Genomic DNA, 26,113 nt, shown 5'->3' on the forward strand with positions numbered 1-26,113 from the left:
AGCAACCTATTAGGAGGAAAACGTCCTAAGAGTAGACAAATGAGCCAGAGACACCCCCATTCCCACTGTCAGGACTCCCCCCAAAATACTCTATCTTCTTTATCAACAGGAAATCACCCACTAATATTTCTACTTCCTTTCAGTTGGATGTGACTATGTTACCAATGGGAAATTCATGAAATATTTTTAATGAACCAAAGCCAAATTATGCTTGAATAAGTCAGGTGATATTTGGGTGGTTTTGTAGCCACTAACTTTAGTGAGATGTAAATCAAATATCATCGACACAAAAAGTTCACAGAACTTCAACAAATTGTCAATCCATCATCCTAGTACCTTCACTTAGGCAGGAAACAAAGACAGGTTTACCTTGCCTGGACCCTGTCACATTCCTAGACATCATTCCAGACTTCTGCCCCTAGCCAATGATTGAACTTGATCTGCTATCTTTTCAGAGTTCACACAAACCTTATACAAATAATCTCTAAAACATTCACTCTTTGAGATGTCAATCAAAGTGTTGGCCCAAAGGCATAAGCTACTCAGTGCTATATTTATATTTATAGGCTTTACAGTATTTATAGGCTTCCAGGCTTTCAAATAAATCCAAATGCAACCAACTTCGAGATAGGTGCTAAACAAATATTATTAAGCCCCTGTTACATGTCAGAAATCCTGTCTGATGCTGACAGCAGGACAAACAGAGCTCTTGCTATCACAAGCCTCATCTTTGCTGAGGTGCCAGATACACAGAACTGGGTGGCAAGCATTCAAAACTCAAGCTTTGGTGACAAGCAGCAGGATGACGCAATATTAAAGATGAAGCTAATTGGTTGACATTTGGAAATACTAAGGAAACTTGTTATTTATAGAAGTGTTGTCTTATACCTACCTACCTATATGGCACATGACCCAATATGAATGAATCTTGGTTAGAAGTTGAGACCAAACCCAACTAGACTCTTCAAAATTTTGGCAACTGAACACCATGTAAGTGCTACTCTCATCACCAAATTCTGAGTGTAATATAGCATCATTTGTCATAAATACCACTATCCAAATTAGACTTAAAGAATATAATCATCTATTATACTGGACACCCTTTATATAATCCTCTTTTCTCCCTCTTGTGATCTCTGGTAGCCAGTATTCTATTCTCTACCTTTTTATATTTCATTTCTTCAAGTTCTTCCTGTAAATAACTGTTGTCTGTACTTTTCTGTGAATTCCCAAACCTGAAACAGGCGTGCGCTTTCCCGAGCCCACGTGAATGGATGAATATCCTAAGGGTTGAAACACAAAGAGACCATGTTCATTTACCAAAAGAGTAAATGGCAACTTTTTTAAACACAAGTAGAGTATATACACTAGGGGGCAAAGGTGCAAAGCCCCCTCTCATCCAGAGCAGTGGAAGAGGTTGTCAGGTGTCTGGTGCCCAAGGCCAGGAGCAGCTGCAGGTGGTAGGTGTATAGGGCCTACGGTGGGATCCTTGCTTGCAGGTGGAATTACCATAACAAAAGAGGGCCAAGTTCTTTCTAAGCTAAACCCTCAGGACGGTGCAATAACAGAGAAGCCAGGAAGCCAGAGGTAAAATGGCCCTGCATAGCCCCATGAACAAAGGGGAAGAAACTTGGGTACCTACAAATAACCTCATGGGTTATATTTCCTTCTGTTACTGATTTGCTTCATTAAGCCTGACATCCTTAAGTTTTATTCAGTTGCTGCTATGGATTTCCTTGTTTTTGTTTATAAAGGTTAAATAATATTCCATTTATGTATATGCCACATTTCCTCAGTCTTTTCATCTGTTGATAGACATTTAAATAGCTCACACATCTTATTTTTTTGTTTCTTTTATGAAAATAATATGGCATGATTGTAGCAAACAAAATTTGGTAAGATTCAGCTAGGAAAGTTCCATATAACCTTATCTGTGATTTTTGTGCAGAGATGGGCATGCTCTCTGCTAAGGATACATAAGTTTTAATTGTTTCTGCATCTGTGGAAGGAGTGATTTATAGAGGATTGAGAACCTCAATTGTTTCCTTATTCAAACTTCTCCAATTCTAATAATTTTTCAAAGTTATGACTTTTAGTATACTCTGAGTAGATAGAGAACATTAATAGGCAAAGATTTTATATGTAACAAATTTAACCTTATTTTTATTTTATGCTAATATATCATTCCATTTATGAATTATATATATATCAGGCTAGAGACATGGCTAAACAATATGAGAACTGCTGTACAAACATGGGGACCATTACTCATGAGATAAGGCAGGTGTTTGTTGAAGAAGAGCAAGAGGTACCAAAGCTTACTCACAGCAGGGAGAAAAACTGTAATCCATGGGATTAGAAATAAACAAGGGTTCTATGTTTTTATGTGTCTTCACAGAGAGTTTTATAATGACTTGGACTTTGACTAAGAGAAATATGGGTGTCAGTGGAGAATTTTTGGCAGAGGATTATCACAATTGGATTTATATTTTTAAAAAGATAATTCTATTTCTAGATGATAATTTGGATAGGCAGCAAACTGGTCACAGAAGATGGCCAGTTCAGGCTAAGTATTTGCTATTGCCAGGAGTTTATGCTGGGGTCCTCCTTGTAGATTTCTGGAAGATTCCCTTGTTCCTGGTTATTACCTGACCCTGAAATACCTCCCTTTCCAGTAGTCTCTTTTAGTACTCTCCCCCCTCTGCCCCTCCCCGACTTGGTCACTCATGTTCTCATTTCCACTTGCCATCAGTCCACTCATGAAATCTCTTCTATTTCCCCTTACCAGGGAGATATGGGTGTCTCCCCCCACCATGAACCCTCCTTGTTACCTAGCCTCTTGGGGCTCTGGATTATAGCATTATTTTTCACTTATGAATGAGTTCATAACATGTTTGCCTTTGTGTGTCTGTGTTACGTGACACAGGATGATTTTTTTCTAGTTGCATCCATTTGCTTTCAAATTTACAATTTTTTCAAATTAACAGCTGAATGATACTCCACTGTGTAAATGTATCCATTCTTTGCTTTAGGGGCATATAAGTTCTTTCCAGGCCCTAGCTATTACAAATGAAGCTCTACAGACGTGATTGATAAGAGGGGTCAAGTAAACCACAAGAAAATCACAGAATCTACTTACCTGGGCTCATTGGGGCTCACAAAGACTGAACCAACAACCAGGGAGCTTGCAGGGGACTGACCTAGGCACTCAACATATATGCTACAGTTGTGCATCTTGGTCCTCTCGAGGGACTCCAACAGTAGGAACAGGGGCTGTCTCTGACTCTTTTACAGGATTTTGAAAACTTACTCCTCATATTGGGTCTTCTTGCCCAGCCTTAATACATGAATATGTAATTAGTCTTACTACAACTTGATATAGCATGTTTTTGTTGAAAATCTTGGGAGACCTGGACTTTCCTGAATAGAAACAGAGGAGGAGTGGATTGAGAGATAAGGACAGAGGAGGCTGGAGGGGAAGGCTAGAAGGAGAAGAGAAAGGGGAAACTACAACTAGAATGTAAAATAAATAAATAATTTAAAAAAATTCTGGGAGTGTATTACAAATAGATTATCAGAAGTATAGAGAAAGTGACAAAGTACTAGGAATAACTTCTTATTAAGTAAGTTTATTAATATTTATCAAATAGTATTCATAGAACGTGTTGACAAATAAAAGGTGAGCTCTTAAAAAAAGAATATCTATGACCTCTCAGAATTCATATGTTGACCTGATAACCTCCAATGTGGTGGTATTAGAAGGAAGCGTCTTGAGGAGGCAATTTGTTTCATGAGGGATTGGTACCTTATAAAAGGGACCACAGATTTCCCTTTAACATTTTTTCTTCTGGTTTCATGCTACATAAGGAGAAAAACATTTCTGAAATCTACAGGAGACACCAAAACCTTACCATGCAAGTGTCCAGAACTTACACATCTCATGTCCAGAATTATAAAAATTAATCCATGCTGCTTTTAAGCTATCTGGTTCATGGTAATATACTATAACAGAAGAACCATCTAAGACATAAAAAAGTATATAAAAAGGAAAGAGAGAGAACATTTTGTTCTGAACACAAAGAATATGAGAGTAACTATTAACTGAAAAAAAACCTGAAGGCAGGTGAAAGGCTTACTGTTTTACATTTGATCTATGTCTGACACCCTAATTCTGTAAGTAGAGATGCTGGAAGTCCAATTTAAAAAGCCAAGAATTCCAGGGACACAGCATAAATGGAGGGTGAAATAAAGAGCCTCTCCCCTTAAGAGGCTCTTTACATCTATGAGGCAATGACTCCAGTCTGAATGAACATGAACAGTGAAAGCAAAGATTTGCTCAGAGGCACTGTCCAATGCAGCAATAAGAAGATTAAAAATAAAATGCAGACAAGAGACTGGTGGTAGAAGAACAAACCAAGGAAAAAAACATTCATAGAAATGAGCAAAGAATCCAAGACACAGAGAGGAAACAGGTGGTGTGGATGCCATTAGGACAGTAAGACATCTTGAGGGCTATATCACCGAGATCAGCAGAAGTGCTGCTGCCACCGTTCAAGAAAATCAGCCCAATGGAGGCATAAGGACCGTGTATACTTAATGGTTATTCAGATAGCACTCCCAGTTGTTACCAGACCTCAGTCTTTTGTGTTTTTTCCCCTCCCAATTATTAGTCTTACAAAAATAACCCACTGGAAAGAAAGATTAGTTATTCTAATTGCAGATTTTTAGTTCATTTAAAAGATGTGCTTCTAGTTTTAATTACCATGCCATTTTTAGATGCCTGTGTTTGCATTCAGATATGAATTATGTGAACATGTATATGTATGTGTATTTATGCTTGTGTGGGGGTGAGGGGTATTTAATCTCCAAACCAATGCTGCTATGATCCCAGAAAACAGAACACTCAGCAATCCTTTCAGAATAAGCACTTTCCATTAAGCCCTCTATTCGCCTCTTTCCTACCCTGCTAGCTCAAAATTCTACAGAGTTCAATTAAACTTTCTGTAACAGCGCCTAATGCAGCATATACTATCCCAACAGGGAGGTGATTTTCAACATACAACTATATTTTAGAATAACTGCCTATCTGAGCATGGGGTATTTTCACTTTACATGAACTATCTTTTCAGTAGGTACACATTGTAACTCACAAGACACTCGCATTCTCAGGAGTATTGTTATTAACTACAGGAAGACACCTGCACTGTGCTTCCTTCTCATAATTAGTGAGGTCAATCCATTCCCTTCATATGTGCTTTTTAGTTCTTGTTTATTTTCTGACGCTTGATGATTAAGTCTAATGTATGACTCACTCACTGAAGTTATTATAAGACAGTAAATAAAATGTTTTTAGCCATGGCTAAAAAACTCAAAGGAAAGCAATTCTTTCAGTGAGAATATGAGGCCAGAAAGTTCTTAAGAGTATAAAAATATAGATGTTGAATACCTCATAGGAATACTTTCCTCAACCTGCTCTGAACAAATATATTAGAAGATTATGATTTCACTGAAAAATCTCCTGTATTTAAGACACAGAAACTAGTATGTTGAATAAGAAAATCACATTTTCCTCATTAATCCAAATCTATTCTTCTTTCTTCCTTTGCTATTTATAAAAACAATAATACCAAACTTATATGTGAGCAAAACATAAAACATAAAGCAATCCTAAAGCCATATAAGTAACTGTGTAACAGATGCTAGCAAACTGGTTGCTGCTGCTTCCTTTATGGACCTAGTAACTATAGGTTGCTTTTGATGATGATGTACTGGTGACCTAAATGAAAGTCCCAAAGCTCTCTCTTCTCTACTTTCTACATGTGAAAATCAGATAATATGATAAATTAGGAAGAGACATGTTGATGATTAATCATTAGGAAATAATAACTGCTCAAGAGGTCCCAAGCAACCAAAAACCATTCCCTATACCTCCCTGCAGCACAGAGTTTCCTACGAGTGGTTTTTGAAAACTAACTTTTTCTTTATTTGTCCACTGTCTGTGGACACCCATACTGTGGACACTGCTGCCTTGTAGAAACTGGGTTACCTCCATCTCTGGATTTCCAGTTGATAGCAGTGGACTATGTAGGATGGCATGCATTTCCCCTATAGACTAGGCAATACAATATTCTAGCCAAATTGATTTTCTTAAAACATTTATGTGAGTACACCCAGCGATGAAAGAATACAATGTATGCACCAGCCCAATTGTTACCTACTCCTGTTCAAAATATTAATTCTCCCTGAACCCTAAAATCTAAATTATTGCCTCTATGGTTGGTGCTTTTTCTCTACTGTCATTCATAATAGAATGGTCACAGCTTCAAATTAATATGCAAAATCTGCATGTTAATCTGTAAGTCTGTATATCTATAACAGGTAGTACCATCCATGAGATCAGGAGCTCACTGAATTCAGTCACCAGCACATACTTGTGTAAAGGAGAGCATCTAAAACAAATGTTCAACTAACTAGATGTTCCTTTTTATTTACATAAAGGATACCTATGGATTTTTAGTATTTAGTTTGCCTGATTCACCACTCTGCCCTATGTGTCCTCACCCTTCATTTGGAATTGACTGTCTCCTCTCTTAATTCCCTATCCACTTTTATGATATATAAGTGCACACACTTCATATTTAATCGCATTGCTCATTCCTCTTCTTGCCTGCTGTCACTGTCTCATATCTTTACTGTCAGTCAACCAAGACTTGCTTCAGTTTTTTGATATGATATAATCTATTACTTGGGGTTGGCATGGGGGAAATTTTAGTTTATGAGAGCAAATGCTTCAAAAATTAAAATATCAATTTAGTTTTGAACTTCTGTTTCCTTATCCATTTCATGTCTGTATCTTGTATAAGTTACAAATATAATCATACTTGTGACATACCTGACAGTTATTCTTGGCCTCAGCTTACCTAACAGAAGAACTGATAGAAATATAATGCATTATTACTGCAATATTTGATCATTTGGGTCATTTTTTCTAACTTGTATATCACTATGTAAAGGAAGAAATGAGCTCATCAACCATATAGAATGCCTTATAATCCACCTAGACTTTCCCACATCTAAGGAAAGATAACCATTTTTTCTTCCCCTCCTTCCTACTTGTCTGAAGTAGAATGAAGAATCATTAGACCCACATGCCACCCACGTACTCTTTCTTCAGTTTCAACAACTGCTTCCCTTAACGTCTAGAATCTACATCAGTGGTGGCACACACCTTTAATCTCATCACTTGGGAAGCAGAGTTCAAGGCCAGATTGGTCTACAGAGCAAGTTTTAGGACAGCCAGGGCTACACAGAGAAACTCTGTTTTGGGGGGAAAGCCTAGAATCTATACTTGTAAACTCAATGATTTGAAGTTCATTGGTGGTATGCCAACAGTCTAAATGAAAGAATATTTTTAACTACAATGATATAATGAACTTTAATATGTGAATCGTTTAAAAACAATGCTGCCCTGGTTAAATGTGTTGACTTTCTTGGAACTCTGCCAACTAGCAACCCCATCTGTGCCTGTCTGTGGGAACCCCAGAGGCACCTTCAACAACTTCCTACTCTCTGTAAAGCCCAGTTCAAAAACCACTGGACTCAGTAGCCTCTAAGGCCCCTGGTAGATCTAACATTTCATGATTCCTGCTCTGAAATAAACAACAGATGTCACCAACTAAAGCCAAATGAAATTTATTTATATACTCCTTTAAAAATTAAATGGAAGACTTTTCTTCCCCACTCCTAAAAATCAAGTAAAATTCATTGCTTGGAATTCTGACAGAGTATACAAAGAGCTTTTTAAATGTTAAAGAACATTCATAAATGACTGTCACAAAGTGTTATAAGATTTTGTAAAATTTAGCTTATGTAGGGTTTTGCTGAGTTGAAGTGTTATTGATTAGAAAATACTTCTACCCTCTGGGCCATGCATGCCTCAGAAGGTTTCAGATCCAGGAATCAGAGTCGGCTCACCTATGCATTGCAAAGGTCAAGCCACCATAGAAACCCATTAAAACACACATGCACATTTGCTCAACTAGGAGGTTTAGAGTGGCAGATCCAATCTCATCCAGAGCCATGGTGCAGCCTCCAGGAGGCTGATGTAATTCTCCTGTGAGTTTGTGGTTTAAATGGAATTGATTATTTAAAAATATTAGATATGGCATCGCTTGCTTTTTCACATTGCATTAAGCAATCTCCTTCAAAGAGTTAAAAGTTTAGTAGACAATCCACATAGCTGTCCATACTGGCTTCCTCACTCATACATATGCATGTTCACACACCTGCACATGAGTATGCAAATTCAAAGAGCAGATAACAATATTAACAGCTTACAGATGTGTACCAATTTAAAATGTAGCAGTCCACACAGTACCTGAAAAAAACTCTATAAGCTATATATTTAAAAAGAGTTGGTAAGTAAAAAATTGTGCACAAATATGTGATATTTGTATTCTCATCTCATTTAATTGTTCTCATATTTCAAATGAAAAAATGGAGGCACTGAGAAAGCAAAAACTTATCCAGTGTTACAATGCCAGAGGGCAAATATCTGAATGAAAACTGGGAGTACTTACCTACTGAAGGCAACATCATTCCTCTGCAACACAGATTTAGCAAGCCAAAGCTAGAACACATGTTGAGTTTTGTATGAATGCTTTCCCTGTCATGGTAGCTTCACAGAAAACTTCTGCTCCTGTTGTTTTCTTAATGTGAAAGTTCATAGATTTATACAAACTCAATAGTCAGTATTCCTTTTACAGTGGCCTCAGTGTAACTCATAACCTTGTACTGTTCAGTGTAAGATGTTTCTGAGTATAATAGTAACATTGGAGAATGCACATCCGCCTTCAAACAGTTTATGTTGCCAGAAAATGGTGCCTTCAGTCCTTTGGTATCTATTCATTTCTCTCTTGCTAATGACATTGTTTTCAATGTGAAGAGATATATGATCTACTTTGTCTTCTTCATTCCCAGCTAGATACTGGTTGATCTTGTAGAAACAAGAAATGTGATGAATAGTTTTCGTGGTTGAGGAACTCCATACTGCTGGGTCTTGTTAATAGAATATCAACCCAGAACTTGTATTCACATATAACTTAAGCTTGTTGTTCAGTGTCAAGGGCTTGCCCTGGCTTGGAAGCTGCGAAACCATCCCTAATTAAGATGTTCTGTGGAGAAAGAATCAGAATCACCCAAGATAAACTACCAGACCTGTAACTAAATGGCACAGAGCTTCTACAGGAGGAAGAAAGATAAACAATCTCCTTGATTACAAATCTCTCTTATAGAAAACCTATGTTCTGATTCCGAGTCATGCTAGGGAGGAGCACCATCTGCGAGTAGCTCAACTCTAATGAAGTAAGTGCTCAGTTCAGCAGTGATAGATCCTTGCAGCAGCAGCATTCATCTTTGAGAAGCCATCACAATTCCTGCCTTGGCTGCAGCATGTTTCTCTCCAGCTGCTGCTAAGGGTCTATGAGGACAACACTTTTCATGGCAAATGGCATGAAAAAGGCAAGTCATCAATGTAGTGTCACAGTCTGCCTGCTGGACTCCAACTCATCATATAGCTCTTCTCATGCCTGACAGTTACTAGAGTCTGCAGTTTACTCATAAAGGGCAATTCATAGGAGCCAAAGTTATGTACAAAGTTAAATATGAGTTGTTACAAATCTGTACGATTCTGAGAGTTTATCTCCCTGTAAGTTGTCTTCTTGCTATTAATCTTTTTCATGTTCTGTTTTCTCTTTTTATTTATTTAAAGTATAATATTGCTGGGCATGGTGACATGCACCTGTATTATTAAAGAGAAAAAGAATGAGTATCAGGATTTCAAATCCTGCCGTAGTTATGTACTGTGTTCAAAGCCAATCTCAGTGACGTGAGACATTATCTCTATCAAAAGAAATGTTGGTAATAACTTCTAGAGTTAATTTGGATACCAGTACTCAGGTTAGGATTTGTTTCCTTATCTAGTAAGAATGAAGACAAAATTGTAGAATGAATTAAATACCTTATACATATGTCCATTAATTATGTAGGTTCCATTCATCCTTGAAACTGATGTCTTTATTTCTCAACCTAACACACTGATACCTCACTAAAATTCAGTGGAGAAAAACAAGGTCCCTCTAAGGAAAAACAAAGACAGTGACCAAAGCAGACATGGAAAAGGATATGGGAACAGGAAACCAAGGGAAAAAAATTAAAGGTTCTGTGAAATGAGAAAAGACATCTTCAGGGAAAAAAATATTTGTCGCCTTTCTCATTTACCTGGAAACATGCACATTCAATCACTATGATGAAAATACTTCAGTTTAGAAACTGTTGGAATAACTATTTATATTCTGAACCTTTGTTCCTTTTATAAATGCAAAATATGATATTAGAGGTGTAACCTGAGTCCTGATGTGTGAGTTTCTGATAACAATAGATTTAGATTCTATAGTAATGTAGATTTTAAAATGATGCTGTACAGAAATTGGTACACATTTTCTGAAGTTATGATTTCTATGTAAAAGTCCTATTATTCATCAACTCAAAAGTGGAAAGAGCTCATTAGAGAACCATGAGCACTCACTTTCTAGACATCATTGTCTTCAACTGCAACCTGTAAACTCAGAATTCTTTTCTTACATATGTTGGTTGCATTTATGTCAGTTTGACACCAACTGCAGTCATTAGACAGGAGGAAACTTCGGTTGAGACAATGCCTCCATAAGATTGGGCTGAGGGCCATCCCGTAAAGCATTTTTTTAAACTAGTGATTAATGGGGCAGGACCCAGAACATTTTGGGTGGTACCATCCCTGGGCTGATGGTCCTGGATTCTTTAAGAAAGCAGGCTGAAAAAGCCATGTGGAGCAAACCAGTAAGCAGCAACCCTTCATGGTCTCTACTTCAGCTCCTCTACCCAGGTTCCTGGTCTGTTGAGTTCCTGTTCTGGCTTCCTTCAGTTAGGGATTAAAACACAGAAAAGTGAGCCCAACAAACTCTTTCTTCCATTACTTGCTTTTTGGTCACAGTGTTTCATTGCAGCAATAAAAACCCTAACTAAGACACTATAGTAGTATTTTCTAACTTGTGCTTTATGTTACAGTGATTGTTCTTCAGAGCCTTCATATGTAGACAGCCATACAAAAATACACATATGTGCCCACAGTCGTACATGCATAGTCACTTACAAGCACAACCAAATAAAGCTGCTTGGACAAAAGGCTATACTGCATGATACACAGGAGCTCCCCATACGACTAAGAGGGATGAAGATTGAATGGTATACAGGTGGGAAAGACTGAGGAACAAAGTGGTTTTTGTATGCTTTTCTTTGCTGTTATTTATCTTTGTTTTTCTTGTTTTGTCAATTAACATTATTATTATTATTATTTTGTTTTTATTATTTTTTAAGTTTTTCTATGTGGGGGTACAACAAGGGTGAAGGGTAGACACAGGTGGGGGTGTGCTTGGAAATGAGAGGGATTAGGATACATGATGTAAAATTCCTAAATAATCAATAAAAATTATTTTTTAAAAATCAAATCGATTTAAATATTCAGATAAATATTTTCAACTTTATATGTCTTGAAATGGTACTTATTCAAGCACAGTCTGAAGCTAGTTAAAGCAACTATTGAAAATATTTGAACACTTTAAATTTTTAAATTAATGATAAAAGCTGTGTTTTGGCCTATCTTCATTTATCTACTTCACTATCTTCATTTGTCAAATTCATCAATCATGGGTCAATACTATACCTCATTTTGCCTATATACAAACACAATCCTGCTAATGCCTACTCTAATTTCCAGCAATGCATTCCAAAATCCGACTCCAGAATCCTGATACATGGTTCACTGACTCATTTAATACCCTCAAGCTCTTCTAAAGTGGAGGCAAATTTAAATCTAAAGTAAAAGTGTAGCTCTCATTGGCCTCAATTGCTAAATCTATTATGTACTCTTCAATGAAACATAAGCCTATAAAAGGCATCTTGCATAAAAATCCTTCAAAATCTATATATCTGATTCATAATTAGTTTGCCTTAATAGACAGATCTATAGATTCATCTAATTGCATTGTATTCATTTGGATAATAGCTACTGTTTGCTTTTGTTTCACTACAAATCCTCAAGCACAGCTATCATATTTATCTTCTAAGAGCAAGTATAGCTTGAGTCAATCATCCTCTGACAGGTTAGTCTGCAGGAAAAGCCCACCCAGCCTCGTATTGGTAATTTAAATGAGAAATAACAGAACCAGGGACATTCCTCCATGTCATAGAAAGGTATTTCTTTGGATCTTCTATGTACTCGTGTGGTCAGTCACTTTTTCTATGGAAATGAAGGAAAGGACAAGGATAATCAACCTTCCGTGTTCTACAGTGCACAATGTAAACTTAGAGAACCCCTTTGTCCACTGAAGTTCATGGTTAAGGCCTTTTGCCCTTGACTTTCTGATAGGTAGATTAGGTTGTGTAGGAATTATACAAGATGATATAAAAAAGTTGGGTGAAGCAGATTCAATAGTTAGATAGAATTTTCTTGTTGAAGTTTAATGCTTCTTTGTATTTAGAATACACATGTATCTTTTAAAGATATACAGAAATAATATCTTCCATGATGACATTTTTGCTTCCAATGTGCCTGTTCCCTTGGAAGTAATAGCCTTGATGAACTTCCAAGCTCGACATAGTATTTATGCTTATTTATTCAATCATGCATTCATACATATATCCATTTATAAATTGATCTATTCTTTAATCCGGGTCTATTCATTTTTTCCGGGTAGGCAATTGCTCTATTATTACATTCCACCTCAGCCCTTAATAGAAGATCTTACCAATAATTTTTTCAGACTTGTCCCAAATCTTACCCTGACCAACCATTTCCAAATTATTCCTTCTCTAATTTCATACCTTATCCTACCTTCCTGGTCATTCACTGAATAAGCCAGTATTCTGTGATTAAATTTTCACTGCCAACCCCCGGGTATGGTTTGCTATTTCAAATTTTCATTTCTCCAAAGCTAGCTCCTTTTTAACTGCCAACACATGATGATGCCAATATTCAAAACCTCGTAGGCTGCCAGATTGCTTCTCACTAAGATATATAAATTCATTGTATATGCTTAAATAGAGCTTGACATCAAAAGGTCCACCCCATGTATTCCCTACTTCTACATTATTAATGACTGTGTAGTAGTCCATTGCATGAATTGTCATTAGTATTTGATTTAGTCTATCACTGATTGCCAAACAGAACAGTAGGACTTGAGCTTTGATTAAATGGGTGTTTTTGAATGACTAACTGAATTGAACAAACAGGCATTACATTTTTCTAATTTTTTTATTTAAAAGTAATATTGCCATGAATGGATTTGTGGTTAAATCTTTGCGTACAAGTGTAATTCAATCTTTGGATGAATTTCTAGCAGTTACAACATTGGCACAAAATAAAAATTTGCTGAATTTTAATTCCATCATCATGAAACTCTCTAGAGATTACTAAAGTACCACAGACAAATAAATTGCATTCCTCAAAGATGACAACTGTTTGCTTCCTTGAGAATTTAGTCTTGTAACTAGGAGGGGGAAAATCAGGGTTTCACTCCTTTGCTTCACAAACAAAACCTAGATCTAAATTGCTAGGACATGTGCCTTCCAAGAACGTCAGTCAATTAAGTGTAATAGAAATTGGATTGGAAAAATGCCCTTTAGTCAGACTTACCAGGATCCAGATAGGAATGACCGCGGATACTGTCTCTTTCTATCAATAACAAAATTGGATGAAACAAATGTTTTGCCCTGTCCAAGTTTGTCATCCGGCTACTGGTTTATGTTAGAACCTGCTAGAAAACAGTGTCTTTAAACCGCAATATTAGCATAACTCTCTCATGCATAGACTTTTGTGCATCAGATCAGATGCACAGGGCAGATCAGAACATCATGCCCTACATTTGCCTGACTTTACAAAGGATTGTTCAACACTTCTGAACAAGAACTTCCCTGCTGGGAGGTATTTTCCTGCAAAACATTGTTTTCAGAATGTCCTCCATACAATAAGGGAAGACAATGCTCAGACTGAGAAGCACCTGAACAGTTTTGTAAACATGATGTCTAATCATAAATTCTAACTTTTGCATTATTTTTACCAATTTAAAAAAAAAACTGGAAATACTATCATCAAAGTTTCACAGTGTCATGGAAAATCTCCAAGACCAACTTCTACTCAAGTTTGTTTTCTAACAATTCTCCACGCCTTCCATGGAATACCACAGTTATCCCAGCATAATTATTTACTAAACTTTGGCGTTATATGAAATTTACCTGCTTTAATTAGACACAACTTTTAAGATTGGTTCTTCACATATTACTGACACCATGTGTTCAAGGCAGCAATGGAAGCCTTCTGGTATCTACATACAAAGGCAATCCAACCCATTTTTATTCTCTCCCACTTTATAACAAGCTTCAAAGGGACTCCTTGACCTGGAATTTCACTTTAGAATACAGAAAATCATAAAAACAAAAATGATGATCCTGAAATTACCCCAAAAGTAACTTTAAGAATTTTTTTCTTGGTCTTACCATATGAGAGACACATCAAAGGAGACATGCCAGGCTTTGTAGTGTCAAAAATTCTGGGAACCATTATCCCAGCCACTAAAAAGAGGGAAATAGAAGCTAAGCTTCCTTCCTTTCCTTCCTTCCTTCCTTCCTTCCTCTACTCCTCCTCCTCCTTCTCCTACTCCTTCTTTTTCTTCTTCTTCTGCTTCTTTTTTAAAACAGGATTTCTCTGTAACTTTGGAGCCTGTCCTGGAACTCTCTCTGTAGACCAGGTTAGCCTTCAACTCACAGAGATCCTCCTGCCTATGCCTACCAACTGCTGGGATTAAAGACATACACCACCCCCACCTGGCAGGTTTTGTTTCAATTAAAATATTCAACAATAAATTGCATAATGAAAGATATATAAATTGCATCTATGAGGAAAGCATCACACTTACTTAATACTGGATGAAATAAATTTGTTCTGATCATCAAAAATATATATGGTACAAATAAAAGCAAGAGTGTGCTATGAAGTGTGTGAGGTGGTGCTTCAACAGTGTGCCTTTCTCCTAGGAAACGGCCACACTGCCAATGAAAATGCAACCTTTATTTCTTAAATATTTTAAAATATTCTGTTTTATACCAATTTAGAGGCCAATACAGACTTAAATAAAAATGTTTCATACTAGTTTTCAGACATTTTCTTCATAAATCCAATTAGGTTAGGTATTACAAACATGTTTTATAGGATATCAAGGCAGTGCAAAGTCAAACACACCATTCTAACTGATAAGGACTGATCTCATAGGATACTGAGTTCTTGAGCACTTAGTGGTAATAGCAAAGACTTATTGAAAATTTTGGATTTGTAGTTTCTAAATCTAGATTTTTCTTGTTGTATTACAATTAGCAAATGCAACTATTTTTACTAGTTTTGTGAATATAAAAATTGTTAGAATTTCCAATGAGCCAATTTTCCCTTCCTATGATCCTAGAAGCATATTTCTATATATAAGCTTATATTTAAATATTGGATGGGGAATGTTACAAATCCTAGTAGTCCTGAATATGTTTTGGACTGAAAATGTAGATCTACTGGCTTTGCATGCATAGGGTTTTGGGTTTAAGCCCCAGCAACATATACATGCAAGTCCACATATACTCATATACTCATGCATGTAAACATGTACAAGGGACACGACATTATCTGGTTTTGCAATATTGAAAGAAATTAGTATTTAATGGTCATTTGATATAGTCAAATAATTTAATCTTAATCAATCTACATTTGCTCCATTATAGTGAACCGCACCTTCAAATAGCATACAACTATATAGGTGATCATTAGCTACTGACACGATGGAGTATTGGTATTGTATATTGATTGCCCTATGAATAGACCAAAAAAGTTAGTAAAATTAAGTTGAGCTACAATGAAAGAAATAATTAAGTACAGATATCCTAAAATATACCCATGCCATTATAATTTTTTATTGATTTTTGTTGAGCTCTATATTTTTTCTCTTCTCCCCTCCCTATATCTCCTTTCCCCTTCAACCATCCCCCAAGGTCCCCATGCTCCCAATTTACTCAGGAGACCTTGTCTTTTTCTACTACCCATGTAGATTAGATCTATGTATGTCTCTCTTAGTGTCCTCATTGTTGTCTAGGTTCACTGGTATTGTGATTTGTGGGCTGGTTTTCTTTGCTTTATGTTTGAAAACCACTTAGGAGTGAATACATCTGATAATTGTCTTTCTGGGTCTCGGTTCCCTCACTCAAAATGATGTTTTTGAGCTCCATCCATTTGACTGCAAAATTCAAGAAGTTGTTATGTTTTTTCTGCTGTGTAGAAATTGTGTAAATGTACCACATTTTCCTTATCCATTCTTGGATCAAAGGGCATTTAGGTTGTTTCCAGGTTCTGGCTATGAGAAACAATGCTGCTGTGAGCATAGTTGAGCACATGTCCTTGTGACATGATTGAGCATCCTTTGGATATATACTCAAAAGTGGTATTACTGGATCTTGAAGAGGTTGTTTCCTAATTTTCTGAGAAATCGCCACACTGGCACCCAAAGGGGCTCAAAAAAAAGAAGAAAGAAAGAGAAAGAAAGAAAGAAAGAAAGAAAGAAAGAAAGAAAGAAAGAAAACAGACAAAAAAACAAACCACCTTAAAATGTGGTATAAAACTTGTTTTTGTTTTTCCCACTGAGACTGATAAAATAATCTTCCCACTCTCCTCCAAATTGTGGAAAAAAGGAAATTCCTTCTACTATTGAACACCTTGTCAAATGGCCTATCATGTGAAGCTAATATAGGCCATAGAGATAGAATACTGAAGCCTCTTGCTTTTTTCTTGTTGGAAATGCAATCAATCCTAGGAACACTTTCAAGTTACCTTTGAGGAGTGGGTAAATAGTGAGGCTATAGAAAGTAGTTTAGTGGTAAAGTCTTTCCTGTCTTAGCAACTGAAAGACCCTATGCCTAATCCTCAGCACAACAAGAATAGAAAAGAGAATACAGAGGTCTCTAGCACACCATCACTTCACCCATTCCCATCCCCATACAAGAATGTATCTTTTGATACAGGACTTAAATATGTAAAGAGCTTAAACTGATGAAAAGTTTCATGAAGACACGAGAATATAGGTTTGATATCTTAGTTAAACTGCAAAAAATCTCAGAATCACTTTCTCTTTCCTCTGAAGACAATTTCCTCTAATGCTAAATCTGAACAGAACACTGATTCTGCTATACTCATTCCCCCTTTTTCTCTTTCAGTTCATCCAAAGGTGGAAAATCAGGAGGCCTAGTATCAGAAAAGGAGAAATCCAGATTATTTTCCTTAAATTGAGACAAACACTGCAATGTTACAATGGATAGAGATTGCACTATTTCCCAGGCCCCAGAACTAACAGGATATTTTCTAATATAGAGGGTTCATAGGTAATGTTGTCCTTCCATACAGAGTAATTACATTCAGATTTCCCCTTTAAAGTTGTATTTTGAAATTAGCTTATTAATACTAAGCATTCCTAGTTTTGGTTAATCCACCCATTACTCTGTTTCTCCTCCATCCCCCTACCTCTCCACTGCTTAGTCCATTAATCGTTTTTATTTCCCACTTTTCTTTCATTATCATCTATTCTATCATCCCTTCAATTACTTATGTTAACTTGGGTTATAAGATGGTAGAGGCTTCCCTATCCCTTCTGTTAGGTTATCCCTCCACTTTACCTACTATATTTGCCAATATTCCTCCACCTATCCCTGCTAAGCCTTTCTTCCCCAGCTTTTCACTTCACTGCTTTCATGTTACCTATACTATGGTATCTTCCCCCTTTGACATGCCCACTCAAGGTTCCATTCTACTTTCCAATTTCTGCTTGCTCTTCAAGATAAATATACAAAATGAAGGTTTGAAAGTAGGATCCACTTATGAGAGAGAGCATACTAAATTTGATTTTCTGTGTTTGAGGTACCTCAATCAGTATATATTTTTTTCATCTGCTTACCTACAAACTTCATGATTTCCTCCTTTTCTAGAATACATGAGTCATGAAATAAGGACATTTTACTAACAATTGTGCCCTGAATGTCTAAAATAGAAACATCTATGCAGTGGCCAGAATATGTACCTAGACTAAAATGATGAATGAAGGAAATAAATGGGTACATCTTATCTTCTCCCCAGCTCTCTGCTTTATTCTAAGAAAACTAATCATCTGGGGTGCAAGAATCTCCTATCAGGAATGCTTATTTCAATGTACATTAGACTGTTCTGTTCATTTATTAGACCTCAAAATAATGACTATATATTTATTACTCTCTAGCATAAATGCAGTAACAACTCTGACTTGGAAAATTCTCTCCTGATGAATTATTCACTTGGATTCTGATCTGAATTTTCCCAGGTAATCAATTGACCAGAACCTTAGCTTCATTATGCTTTTTTCTTTATACTTTGAATCCACTGTTCTATTTTAGTTATTTTAGTGCAAACATTTTGGTGAAGTTTCCCAATAAACAACCTTATTTATTTAAATCTATGCAGTATCTCTGAAATCTCGCCATTCTTTTAACATCCCCAAACAATTATAAACGCATCTCTAAATGTAACTTAGTGCTTGCTTCTCCCTCAGACTACAGAAGCAATTACACTTTTAAACTCTGCTGCAAAACTAATCACACAATACACAGAATAAAATGTCGTTCTGAATGGCAGGCTCTTCCCAAGCCGCCAAGACAGAGCTCTCCAAAAAACATCAGTATTCACAAGGCAAATCCCAATTTACTGAGTCACCAACAGGTTGCAGAGTTCTCCCTATGGTGTTGACAAATACAATTGCTGAGGATGCTGTGCAGTAATAATGAAAGCTGGAAAAGAGGCCAGGAGAAGTCCTGTAATGATAGTATTTGGACTTCACTGCCTTCCAATAAAAATAATCTCCTGCATTACCTGGAGTGTTGCAGCTGACAACTCCATGCTGCCTCATATGCTTTTCTTTTTCCCACAAAGCTCTTGAATTTTCCTGAGAGTGGTAGAAAGTCTTGTCTTTTTCCCATTCCACAGAGGATATAATTCATGATTTGTGGGGAAAGAGGCACCTGTGTAATACTGAGGACCTGCTAAAGAGTCATTTGTATAATAGCAGGACAACGATTCATCTATGTGTTAGGCAAAAGTTTCTGAACTGTTCTCTTTGAAGTTGACTATTCATTTGAGTGGAAAATATTAATTTTCAACCAAGTTTCCCTCTCTGAAGAAAAAAGAGTCTGTCAAGACTTCCTGGTTACAAATGCTGGAATGTACACACTTAGAGACCAAAATAGGGTTTAATCTCTTCTCAGCCCAACCAGTTACAGATTGAAACAATATGGAAAAGCAGTGGGACTGAAGAAACAGAACTTTCATCTATCACTCTGTTAGGAGTCTAGGGATGAATTCAAGCTGCCTGCAGCACTGGGCTCGCTCTTCTCTTACATAAAGTGCTCACAAACCCAAGGTGCCCACTCTTTTAATATAGACTGTGGTTCAGCTCACACACTAGGGAAATGGGAAAAGAAAAAAAGCAAGCTTACATAATGAAGGCTGACATGAACTTTCATATTCCAGTTTTCTGATGCATTCTGTGGTTAAAACACATGTTTGAACATACAGTAATTTAAAGCCTAAATTTCCCAAGAGCAGGAGCCCAGGAGAGTCTTGATAAGCTCCTGGGATAGAAAATAAGAAGTGAGATGGCTGAGAGCTCTCTCTCTTCTTCTCACCTTCTCCCTTCTAGCAGTATCACTGCATAAACATTGAACTCTTGAGCACATGCCGTTCTTGTATCTTAAATGTGAAAGCTACTATCTAGTAATATTTGTGGGTATGAATAAAAGCTTAGTTCCTCCACCCACAGGACTCTGTTTACCTCAGAAGCCTCTGCGAAGGTAAATATATCTCTGTTTATTATCAGATATTACACTGAAAATGCCACTTGGGATACTGATGTGATATTTGTTACATAAAGATGCGCTGTGTTCTTCTTATACAAGAATACCATTTAAAACTGAATAAAGAGAGCCAGAAATCCTTTGATATACTACTATCTAAAATATTTATTTATGTTCCACAAAATATGTTAATCCATTTTCATCAAACTAATTTTTTTCTGAACTTTCAAATAAATAGCTCCTTTGTACTTGTACACTGAATAATATCAAATACTTTGGTTCTCAACAATCATTGATAAAAAAGTGAGGCCCTACGGGACCTAAGGTTTCATGTGAGAGTCTGCATGAAATGATAGACACACACTTCTAAATGTCCATAGAACTCTACAGTGACCTTTCTAAATGTTCCTAACATATGCAAAATTGTACTTGAACTTGAAAATAAAAATCCAAAGAACAAAGAATGAATGTGTCTGTGTGTATCCTATAACACTTATGATTTGAATAAGAATGGCCCTCATAGGCTCATATAATTGAATGCTTAGTCTTCAGAGAGTAACACTACTTAGAAGGGTTAGAAGGTGTGGCCTTGTTGTGGTTTAGGATATCTAAGCTAGAACTACTGGCTTTCTGCATGTCATAGTCAGGATTCTATTGCTGTTTAGAGTCATCATGACCACTGCAACTCATACAAAGAAAATCATTTAGTTGGAGCTTGCTTACAGTTTCAGAGACTTCGTCCATTATCAGCATGACAAGAAGCATGGCAGCACTCAGGCAGACATCATTCTGGAGAAGAGCTTGAGAATTCTACTTCTGGACCCATACGCAGCAAGAAGAAAGACAGAGCTTCTGAAACCAAAATCTACACTCAGTGACACATTTTTTTCCAACAAGGCCAAGGCCATCCCTCCTTCAAAAATGTCATACCTCATAACCCCTCTATAGTAGTGATACTTCCTAATGACCATGAATTCAAATATATGTGATTATGGCGACCATTCTTATTCTCTCTCTCTCTCTCTCTCTCTCTCTCTCTCTCTCTCTCTCTCTCTCTCTCGTAGTTAAATGCTTTAAGTAGGACTTAATGGGCCAAACTAGTAGGAGCATGGAAGAAAGTGTTGCAGAGAGGATGTAGAGTATGACAGCCTTGGTCAAGATTTTTCAGAGAGGAAGAAAATAAGTAAGTGACCTACAGACTATTATTGTGGTTTTTATGGTAAAGAATGTGACTCCTTTATGCTCTTGTACAAGAAAATCTGCCTAAGACTAGTTTGAAGAGTTTTGGATTAATAGCATTAGCAAAGGAGAATTTAAGACACCCTACTACTATTGTGTTTTGTGGTTATTAGCTGTCATTTTTATGAATATCTATAATGATAAAAAGCAAGTTGGACAAAGAAAAATACAAAATGTACAGTTTGAAGAAAAAAATGGATACCAAGAAGTGTAGTGGACCCATGCCCAGTGCTCAAGTAGATAAAATATTTAAAGAAAAATCTGATGATAAACAGAATAAAGGGAGTGATCTCAGGGTGAAACACCACAGAGCTAAGCTCCCAAGTTCTGAAAAATAAAGAAAAGCTTAAGCAATGAAGAACTTGATCAACAACAGAAACTGATACAGATATAATTTAACAAAGATACTTGTCAGTTTTAACCATGTAGTTCTGGCTTTACAGTCAAGGATATAATAAAAGGTAATATGGAATCACATCTGCATGTAAAGAAAGCCACTTAAGTCACATGTGTGTCAGGGGTGTCCCTCCATGGAGGCCTAGAGAGGATAATGCATTAGGCTATGAGGGCAAAACCTGGATTGCCTTGGAGATCCAAGATTTTGGAGAAGCCAGACTCATGAGATACCTGCCTTGAAAAGCTGTGAAATGGGTGTGGAATCATCCCAAGAAAGAAGTGTGTTTCGATTTTGCAAACTGAAAGGAGTTTGAGATTTAAGAGCACATTGACATCAGGTATGAAGAAGCAAAGTTTGAGGTTTGCTCTGCTGGTTTTAGGTCTTCTTTTAGGTCTCCCTTTAGTCTAATATTTCTCCACTATGCTGCCTTTTCTCCCTTTTGGAATGGTAATGTATATTCTGGGATTTGTATGTTGTAAGCATGTGATCTGTTTTTTAAAATTTTATTTTAGAGGGGGTTACAATTAAGGGATCATCATGAGTATCAGAGACTTTGAACTCTGGATTTTTTTTCTTTTTCTTTTTTGCTTTTTTTGGTTTTTCAAGACAGAATTTCTCTGCAGCTTTGGAGCCTGTCCTGTAACTAGCTTGTATAGACCAGGCTGGCCTTAAACTCAAACTCACAAAGATCTGCCTGCCTCTGCCTCCTGAGTTCTGGGATTAAAGGTGTAAGCCACCACTGCCCAACTAAACTTTGGACTTTTAAAAAGTGTTGAGACTGTTATAGACTATGTGGACTTTTGAAGCTGGACTGAATAAACTTTTGCATTTTGATAAGGTTACAAAGCTACGGGTGCCAGGGAGTGGAATGTGTTTGAATAAGCATGGCCCCATAAACTCATATATTGGAATACTTAGTCATCAGTTAATGGCAGTACATAGAAAGATAGAAAGTGTGGTCTTGATGGAGTGGATGTGGTCTTGTTGGAGGACATATGTCACTGTTGATCTTTAAGGTTTAAGAAGCCCAAACCAGGCACAGTAGCTCTTTTCTCTTGCTACTTGGGGATTCAGATGTTGAACTCAGCTACTTCCCCAGCACTATGTTGGCGTGCATACTGCCATGCTCCCTAATATGATTATAATGGACTAAACCTCTGAAACTTTAAGCAAGTCCCAGTTAGATGTTTTATCAGCGAATCAATCCCACACCAGTTATGTTTTAAGGGGTTATTTATTTTGGGGGGTAAAACTTACATACACCATAAACCATCAGGAAGGGAGCCTAGTCGCTGGAGCAGGAGCCGGGAGCAGGAGCCGGGACCAAGCACTGGAACCAAGAGCCAGAACCAAGAAAGCCTGATCCAGATCTGCTTCTCTTTTTAAAAGAGAAATATACCATGCCCCAGTGGGCTGGTATTTCAGCAGCTATTGGCTGACAGAGCGGAAGTCGCTCCCCGCTGCACTGTGGGCTCGTATTTCAGCGACTATTGGTTGAGGCAGCGGAAGTTACTCCCACAACAATGTTTTCTTTTATAAGAGTTACTATGGTCATGGTGACTTCACACAGGAATAGAGCACTGAATAAGACAAAACTATAGTTGATATATATAGTAAATAGGTAGAAATTTAGTCTTCACAAAACAGTAGTATAACTGAGAGGTATACCCCAGATAATTGTAAGCAAATAGAAAGTAGAGTAAGCCAAAAAGTGGATTAATTACTTAAAAGCAGGATAAATAGGAGAGGGTAGGGAATCAGAAGACCCCACAAGGCAGATACCACCTAGACTTCAACAAGACAAGCTTGTAGGCAGTGGTTTACATCCCATGGATAGGAACTGTTAACTTGACCTCACGTCTTAGATCAATGTTCTAAAAGAGGTAGCATATAAATGCAGATGCAAAAGGATGCAATATTTCATCTAGATCTACTCGTTGCTTAAGAAAGTGGAATAAAATGCCACTAGTCATATATGTGAATCCTTACTTCAAAAATGCTTCAATCTAAGATTGTAAGAGCCAGTGAGGATGAAAGACACCAGGGAAACAAAGACTTCTAGACAGTACGTGGTCAACACAGATGAGCTCACAGAGACAATGACAGTGTGCATAGGGCCTTAATGGGCATAATCCAAATGAGGTCCCAGCACTGAGAAAGGAAATGCACATATATCACGGTCCCTAAAACAGAAGTTATCTCCAATGGCAACCTCTTACAAAGGAAAATTAGTTCTCCAAACAAAAGGAACTCAATGGTACTTTTGGAAGGATTTTTGTCTTATAATGTTTGTTGGGAATTTTTTTAAACCTTGCTTATATATTGTGGTTTTCTTATTTTGTGTTTTTATGGGATTTAGGAGAATACAAATGTGTCACTCCCCCTGTATGTGTTTCTTTCATTTTTTTCTTGGTTTCTTAGTTTTGCTGTAGTTTATTTGTTTGCTTGAATTATCTGGTTTCTGGGAAGAGGAAAAATGGTTATGGATTTGGGTGTTTAGGGAGGTGGAAGTGATCTGGGGAGAGTAGGATAAGGCAAAACCATGATCAGAACATATTAACAATTCATTTTCAATAAAAATTGAAATTATTTTAAAAAATTATTCAGCCTTTCTAGGTAGAGTGACTGCCTAAAAAAAAATCTTTGGTTTGTGGCTCACACATTTGGAATCTACCTAAAAACGGCCATGCACACAATGTGTAGGAAGGTTCGTTGAGTGAAGATATTTTTTTTCATGTGTTCTGTGAAAAATAATTTAGCTAATTTGTTTCCTTTGCAAGGAAGTTTCTGCATATGGTGATTTCTTTCTCACATGAGTGAATTTCCCTCATTGGTGTGGGAGGTCCATCTGTCTATGTGTGGCTTTTATTGGTTAATGAATAAAGGAACTGTTTTGGGCCTATAGCAGAGCTATAGGGGAACAGAGGTAGGTGGGAAAAACTAAGCAGAATGCTGGGAGGAAGAAAGCACACAGGAAGAATCCATGGAGCCACCAAGACAGATGTGCTGCAACTTTGCCAGTAAGTCGCTGACACGTGGCGATACACAGATTAAAGGAGATGGGTTAAATTAATATGTATGAGCTAGCCAATAAGAAGCTAGAGCTAATGGACCAAGCAGTGATTTAATTAATACAGTTTCTGTGTGGTTAGTTTGGTTCTGGGTGGATGGGATGAACAAGCGGCCCTTGTGCAACAACTCATTGCTACTTCTTTTTAAAGATTAATTGCTAATTTGTTTTGTGATTTTTCAGAATTAGGTGATAACTTTGGAAAAGTTAGGAGTCACAGGAAGAGATGTGTCTTTTAAAGAAATGTGTGCTGAGTAAATAAGACTTTTTCCAAAATAGACAAACCAATATTTTCTTGGCCATGAGTATATATTATTTAGTCCTAAAAGAAAGTTATTAGTTAGTAACTGAATGAAAATTACAAAGTGATTAGATTTGTGTTCATCTTTGGCCAAAGCTAACAATTTCAGAATTCAAATTTTAATCAGTCTTGGCTCTCTACAATGGTCCTGAAGCTGTGTAGTTTTGTAGACCAGCCTTTTCCTACCTTTCAAACTACAAAATGGAATGCTGGCACGTAAAGGTCACTTTGGCCAGCTGGTTTTTCATGAAACATGGCACGGTGACATTTGAATTCAACCTTATGTCTACTGAACTACTCACTAGACTTAGTTTGACAGATCTGAGTATGATGGATGTAGATTTCCATCCAAAAGGTTTGGCTAGGCCTCAGCAGTAATATAACCTTTCTGAAAGGTTATTTTTAACCACTTGCTAAAAATTCCTTGAGGAAAAAAGTGACGTGCCCTTTAGTAAAATGAATACAATAATATACCTACAACTGATACCACTGAAGTCAAGTTTAGTCAATCGCTCAAATAAGAACCTTTTCCTTAGCAAGGGACTGACTCATCTGGCCAAGCTCCGGGAGAGGTCCTAGGGATTACACTAAAACTATTGCCTAACTTTAATTATGAAATAAAGAAAAAGGAATGAAGAAATACCTTCTGGGGTAGTTCTGCTAGTCTCCATGATATTGTCAATTAACTCTGATTTTGTTTTTATAAAGTCCAACAAAATACAATACAGTGGGTTTAGGCATTAGGAATCTCATTAGTTCTGTAAAGGTTAATCTAACAGTTAAACAATGTTTGGTTTTATTTTCAAACTATTTTAAGGTAATCCCAACCCTGAGAGATAAAGTGGAAGTACTGTAGTCAGCACATTACTACAACAACAAAATTAGCGGCACTTTATTCAAGATAATAGCCCCAAATTATTTCACAAATAAGACCCCATGCATATCTACAATTCGTTAGTGACTGGTTAACAGAGGGGGAAAAGGTTGTATAAATATAATTAATCTTCCAACTCTTGAAATTTTGATAGGAAGATTTCACTCTGACAGCATCAAAGCTAACATATTACCATTTTCAGTTCACAACTTTATTATTCCAGGGTTCTCTGGCCAT

Source organism: Myodes glareolus, chromosome 23, assembly GCF_982192425.1.
Source record: "Myodes glareolus chromosome 23, mMyoGla1.1, whole genome shotgun sequence".
NCBI lineage: Eukaryota > Metazoa > Chordata > Mammalia > Rodentia > Cricetidae > Myodes > Myodes glareolus.